A 7326-nucleotide genomic window follows, 5' to 3' on the forward strand; every position below is an offset into this window, starting at 1 on the left:
CACTGAATTTACCTTAGAAGAAAGACAGGCAAACTAAAATTTAAAAATGAAAGGTTTAATATGTTTTATCAAACGACACTTCTATAATAATTCCACCATGGATAGCTCCAGACCATGCAATGTATTCTGCTTGACACCTTTAACAACCATGCAAACATAAACGTGTGTCCTGTCTTTCTACAATCTTCAAAGATAAAAAAACAAATCTCATGCAGAAGGATTTTTTTTTAATTATTATAGATATACGTAAAAATGTCAAAAGAAAGCAACATAAGAATATCATTTAATGAATACAGCTATAATAATTCCAACCCTTATCTTCAAAACGTCATTTTCTCCCATGTCTTCCCATCACGGTCGTCACCACGTCCACACCTTCGCACAGAGATACGATCTTACGTATAAGCTCCCGAAGGGAGCTAGAGAGGGAACTCTTTCCGCGCGTTTTTATTTCCCATAGGTTTTGTACATAGCCAACATGGCTGCCGGCGGACAATTTGAAGGTTGATTTTGGAGGGTCAATGTTTTATTCATGAGAATGACGTCAAAATACGCATAATGCACTTGTATGATTGGATAAAACGCTAATGTTTTATTCATGTACTCATGCATTAAACATTTTTTTCCGTCCCACAATTCCCTACGATATCTGTGCGAAGTGTCGTTCTTTTGGACTCTGCGAATTTCAAGTTTCTGAAACGAAATACCTAGACTAATTATCTGTTTATAGAATTGATGTTCGAAATCATGGTTTCTGAGTGAACTTCATTGGAGCAGAAAATCTTGGAGGGAACATCAGTACTATTCTAATGACATTCCATTGGAATAAAAGTAAGTTACGCTCATTTTCATGTTTTGATCTCACTTGCAAATTGTAATGTGTTTGCTGGGGTTCGGGGCTCATCCTGTATTACGTACTACCGTATGTATTAAACCTCAATTTCAATATTTCTTTTGCCTGACTTCCAAATAAGTGTGATCTTTGAGTTTCAAAAAATATATCTAGGCCCTAGCCTAGGGGTCTATAGTTTGTCGTAGATAGATCTAGACATTCATCGGAATGCTTCATGTAGGTCCAAAGTAAACCTGTATTTCAGTTTTCCTAGACAATTATCAGGGGTAGATGTGGACTTGTTTCCGACCTCCTGTTTTTTAGTAACGAAAAACTGTCGATTTTAGGCCTATTCAAATTTAGGTCAATGTAGGGATATGGTCAGAGCTGGATCCGGCCTTTGATATCTCCGGTGCTAGCCGGCTTGCGAGATTGTCGATGTAGTTTTGGGGTATGAAAATAGCGGGGACGGACTAGGCCCAAACTTCAAGCTTGAAAGTTGAAGTTTAGGCCTAGTCCGTCCCCGCTATTTCATCTTCATATGAATAAGTATAATTCTCAGCAGTTTCTTTTATTCAGGAACGTTTTACTTCAGAATAATCAGTGTTGAAATACGATTGACTTAGCATTAGTGTCTGTTAATGTACTTAGTATTAGATTTGAATGAAATGGCGTAGCCTACCCTAGCCCTAGGCCTAGACCTAAATCAAGTCTATTTGAACAGGATACCCTGGGCCTGGCCTGGGGTGGTAATTTGAAAACGTTCTTAGTGTTTACTTCATTCAAATGTGATGTGATTCTTAAGTTATACAGGCCCAGCATAGACCAGATTCAGCTATATTATACAGCTGTAGAAATATGTGGTTGGAATCATTTTACTTTTATAAATAGTGAGGTAGGCCTATGCCTCTATGCGACAGAGAATAAAGTTTCGGGTCCAGATAACTTTTTTGTTCTAGTTTGGAATATTCATACATAGACCTGGGATATGGACAGCTGGAAATTTCAAAAATATTGTTTAAGAAGAGTAATTTTATTTATCTCTAAAACTCTCAAATTTAAATTGTCAATTGCAGATCCAATTGGACCAAGTTCTTAGCAGTTCACACCTAGTCAGAAGTACAAAATTGAGAACCATGCCGATCAGCAAGTGTTAGTTACAATGTAATGAGGAACAGGATATCTGAATGGAAAAATTGCAAGGTATGCTTACTGCTTTGATAATATACAGGCTGTATCTAAGCTCATCACCCCCCCAAAAAAAAAAAATAATAAATAAATATTCCCCCCTTTTTGGGAGGGGGTGGGCTATGGCCGATTGTGCTGAAACATGATGCGATATCTGTTTGAATTCAGATTCACCAGTATTTCCATTTTAACACTGCATACTAATTATCCATATCTCCTGTCTATACATGCATTCGCATAAAAAAAACAAAATATTAACAGTTATTACAAAATTCTGATAAATATTTGAATTAATTTGCACTCTTTATTTTCAAAACATACTGTAGATAGTTATATTGATATATGAATTTATCTGGATGTGGGATGAAAGTGACTGCATGTGCTAAGCTTGTTTTATCACTGAAGAGTATAAAATAGAGTTTACATCTTTTTTTTTAATAAACTGGACTAGATGAGTAAGAATAATTTACAGCTTATTTTGTTCTTTTCTCTTTTTTACCATGCAGGTTTCCCACTTCCCAAGCTGTTTAAGTACTGGTATCGCAACATAAGTGCCAAGAAGAGATATGAAGGCCAAGTTAATAAAAAGTATTTACTTCATTGCAATAGCACATTAAAAATGAATTAATTTGAAATATTAATAAATCATTGAATGTTACTTAAACTACACATCTGTAGAAAAGAGTGCGGTACAAGTTCAGGTTCATCACAGGGGCCTCGGAACGGTTTTCAAAGTTGGGGGCTGACCATGCAAAAAATCACAATCGTATGGTCAAGTTTACGTTTTTGTACATGGTTTTGGAAAAAAGTGGGGGGCTAAAGCCCACCCACCCACCCCCCCCCCCCGGTTCCACGGCCCCTGCATCACCGGGCAATGACATTGAAGTATACAAGTTTTGGTACAAAATTTCACACAAAATACAAGTAAGAAATATTTTTTCAACGGGCAAATGTATCCCCTTTTAATGATATTTTGTGCTTCTACTAGTTCTTAGTAGTTTTCATTAAAATAAATATTATTTTCCAGTTTAAAGGCCTATTCAATATTAGAATAGGTCTTCTTTTAGTGACATACTTAGGGTTGTAAGACCAAAAATATTGTATTTTGAAATAAAAATCATGCATAGCTAAATGATAATAAAGGTGATCAGAAGATTAAGAAATAATGTTAGTATCACTCCTGGACCTCATTTCATAAACAAGTTATTACTATTGCAATCTTGTCATTATGACAATTATGGTAAAAGGGCTGAGCAAGAAATTAAGGTTTTTATGTTACCTAAAACAGGCTGGGGGCAAAGTTTCCATGATTACAAGTCTTCAGTGGCATAACTATGGGGGGGCACTTGCCCCCCCCCCCCAATCAGCTGACAAAAAACGAGGAAAAGGAGAGAGGAAGAGAAACGTAGTGGGAAAGAAAAAATAATTGTTCATTATAATGTTATATTATATTATAATTGTGTTATGTTATATTACAAAGAATTTTTTTTTCATAACTTTATGAAACATAATTTGCTCATGGCCTATGTCTTCATTGTTCCTGGTGCGCGCACTGTCTGTTTAACTAGATATTTAATCATGTACTAAAACCTCCCGTTTTCAAGTCAATATATACCAAATATATTTCGTCGCACTTCGAGTTATTATATTGTTTTATGTAAAATAGTATGCTTCTTTTTCATGATTACTTAAGTGATTGCCCCATTTTAAGGTCGTAATATAAAATATTTCCTGTCCGTGCTTACGTTCGCATTAGTGGATTGGTGAGATATGTCTTGGCTTCAGTTCTTAAAATGTCCCCTTTTCTGACATTTTCAGCTCGCGCTTCGCGCTCGCATCATTTGGTTAGTGAAATACGTATGATCTTCGTGAATTCCTACAAACAAGCCTTAAAATGCCCCTCTTCAGGTCTGAATTTCCTAAATTTTCAGCTCGCACATTGCGCTCGCAATATTTAATTAGTGAGATGCGTATGTTAATAATCATGATTAAAATGACTGCAAGTGCTTCATGTGTTTAGATGTAATTCTAACAAAATCAGCAGGCGCTTGGCACTCGCAACGGATGACTATGGTGAAATATGTATACTCTTAATGGATTCCTAAAATATAGTCCTTAAAATCTCCCTCTTTGGGCTCAATATATACAAAAATTTCAGCTCGCGCTTCGCGCTCGCATTGTTTAGCAAGGCAGGTACGTATCATGATTAAAAATTTGATTAGAATGTCCCTTTTTAGGTCTGAATATCAAAAATTTTGAGCTCGCGCTTCGCGCTCGCATTATTTGACCAGTGAGATACATATCCGTTTAATGGCACTGTCCTTAAATTGTCTATTAGGTCAATATACCTGGCAACTGAGCGCGCTTCGCGCACTCACTAAGTGACTCAAAATTGTTGCTGGTGCTCCCCCATTGCCGTGACCCACGGTAGGTCACTGCAAGTCTTCATAAATTATGTAGGGTTATTAAGTTGCATTTATTGTTATCTTCATTTAAAAAAAATGTGAAATGGGTTACCACTGCAACAATAATATATAAATAGACTATATTTCAAAAATAGATTGAATTCTAACCACAGTGACAGTAGACAAATAAAATTTTGTTAATGATTCGCTAATGTATTGATTGAGGAAGGAAGGCACTCTTTAGGTAGATTCTGGCATTGTGTCCCCCCCCCCCCCTTATGAGGAGTGCTCTCACATCAGTAGACTATTTCTTGTCAGCAAATTTGAAAGGAATTCACCAATTTTTTTGAGTGACAAACTTTTGTGGAAAAAAATAAAAATTATGCACTTTTGTGGAATATTAACTATAGGGCTCATCGAGATCCTTTGAATGAAAAATTAACAAACATTGTACAATGTAGAATAATGTACTTAATCCTATTTTTGTACATTTATATACCCACCCCATACTATACCCCTACCCAGTAACAGCCCTTTTTAGCTATGCATTGCCCTCATTTTTTAAAATACAATTTAATGCTTGGTAGACGCTTATTATTATTTTTATGTTAATGTCAATGTTTGAGAAAATGGATTCCTTAATAAACATGTTAATTTTGAATTGAATTTTTTTATCTTGGTAATTTTCATTTATCAATTAAGTGTGATGATATATTGCTTAATTCTGAGCTGTTATGCACAAATGGCACAAGATGTTGCACTGTACTGAAATGTGATGCCACTGTTACATGAGATCAAACAGCAGTCAATTAAAATATTATTCAAGAGAAATAAGGATAAGAGTTGGAAAGAAAGTAAAATGACAGGAGAATTATTTGCTTGTATGCATATAGTTATGTCAGTTTCTGAGAGAGAGAGACAGAAAGAGATTGGGGGGGGGGGTAAAAGTTCAGTTTGTTTTGAAAGAAGCAATTATAAGACCTTAACTGTTCATAACAGGGGGGGGGGGGGCTAATTATTTCTCAAAATTTTTGAAACCTACATATAAAATGTATTTTTTCTTTCCACATGAAAATTACACCAGATTCATTTTCAGTTAAAAATAAAAAAATAAATACCCTAGTATAGCCTACGATCGGTTTGCTCTCTTGCCTATTTAATTTTGAGAACCCCCTCCCCCCTAAAATATGGTATATACCTAGGTCATGATTATTGATGTTTGACATAGAAGTCGCCATTTAAAATTAAGTGCTCCGAGGACTGCTATTCATAATAGGACTTATATTGGAGACTACAATTATGGAAAAGAATATGATTTGTTATTATCTTTGTTTATATTATGAAAAAGGTTCATTTCGTTTTCTGCAATAAAAAGAAAAAAGGGCTCCAGAAACATAAATAGATGTCATCGTATATGGCAACATTTTCTTTGGGAACCTCCTCTGTAATATTTTTTAGCAAAGATCCTGGCCATTTGCAGCTAAAACAAAGCAAAGATGCAGTAATAATCGTTATAGGCAATAACAAATAGATCATTAAAATAGATAATAAAACTCTGAGGAAAAAAACGAATGATCTGACATGTAATCACAGACACCAACGATATCAAATCAGGTCGCGCATTATGCTAATTAGTGACAAAATACTAATTTACATATTTTTACGCTATGCGCGAAGGACGTTCCATGACCACGCCTTCATTTCGCTGGTGTACCAAAACAGTGGCGGTGTCCATAGGCTTATATACGAAAAATGGGAGCAGTGTGCACTTTTGACCCTCCAAAATTTTCTTCAATTCTGACCGGTAGTAGGGCGCCACCAACGTTCGTGAACAGGCGTCTAACAGGCTGGCTAGGCCTTTAGCAGCCAGGTAAATTGTTGTCACTGACTTCACTGACCGATCCAGGGACAAACACAAGGGAAATGGGTTAATAGAGAAACCAACTGTGCGTAGAAGAGCTGCTATCGAGGGCCTCTTTATTATAAAGCACACTTTCCCTTTTGTTTTAAACAATCTATTCCGATTTTCTCTCTCACCTTTGGTTCCTGTTTCAGGCTGATCGGCTAATCAGGATGCGAAAGGTGGATTGAATTGACCTTTGATCCGTGCTAAGTGACAACTGGTTACTGACCCTCTAATGATCTATAAAAATGAAACTTGAATCAGTGGCAAATTGTTAATTTATATCCCAATTCATTATCTTAAATTGGTATTCTTTCTTGATAATTAACCCGTGAATAAATAATTCCTTTCAACATTTTGGAAAAATCAGGAAAAGGGATTTTAATTAGCAAAGTGGAACGATCACCGTTTTCCCTGAAAGCATATGGGACATACCCATATATTACAATTCAAATAACTGAATAAAGGAAAAAAGGGGAAGGCCATATTCAATTAACCATAATCAAAATAATGATGCTGCATTTTGAAATTTCATGGTATGAAATGTTTATTACTGATACTTGATAAAACACTAATATGATTCGGATCCAAATTCAAATCTATGATGATTTCCCTGACGGCACGTTCTCTTTTGCAGCAAAACTACTACACCTAAAACCTTAACTCAAACCTAGCCCAAACCTTACGTATCTCATATTTTTACTTTATTCAGAATCTAAAACAATATATTCCTGAACCGAAACTATTACAACCCTAACTTTAACTGTGGAAAATTCAGAACGAAGCGACGTAATGAAAGAGTTAGGGAAAGAGAGAGAGAGAGAGGGGGGGGGGTATTTTTTGGCGTAGGGAGAAGAGACAGTATAGACAGTGAGTAGTAAAATCATTTTGATTCACATTGTTTATAGCTTTTAGACGTGTAAAATGATCCCATTCTCTTATAATCAAATGTATATTGGTAGGTTTTTGTTACAGTCACACCAAGTCAAGCGACTCCA

General features: G+C 35.7%; 1 long non-coding RNA gene across 1 annotated transcript; it reads left to right on the forward strand.

Annotated features, from left to right (window-relative positions):
• Positions 1-647: 647 nt before the first annotated feature.
• Positions 648-5088, forward strand: LOC135158012 (uncharacterized). The gene is made up of 3 exons (XR_010296852.1): positions 648-831; positions 1909-2035; positions 2527-5088. It is a non-coding gene; the product is annotated as an uncharacterized LOC135158012 (long non-coding RNA).
• The last annotated feature ends 2238 nt before the right edge of the window (positions 5089-7326 follow it).

The sequence above is a fragment of the Lytechinus pictus genome, unplaced genomic scaffold (genome assembly GCF_037042905.1).
Source record: "Lytechinus pictus isolate F3 Inbred unplaced genomic scaffold, Lp3.0 scaffold_25, whole genome shotgun sequence".
NCBI classification, from domain to species: Eukaryota; Metazoa; Echinodermata; class Echinoidea; order Temnopleuroida; family Toxopneustidae; genus Lytechinus; species Lytechinus pictus.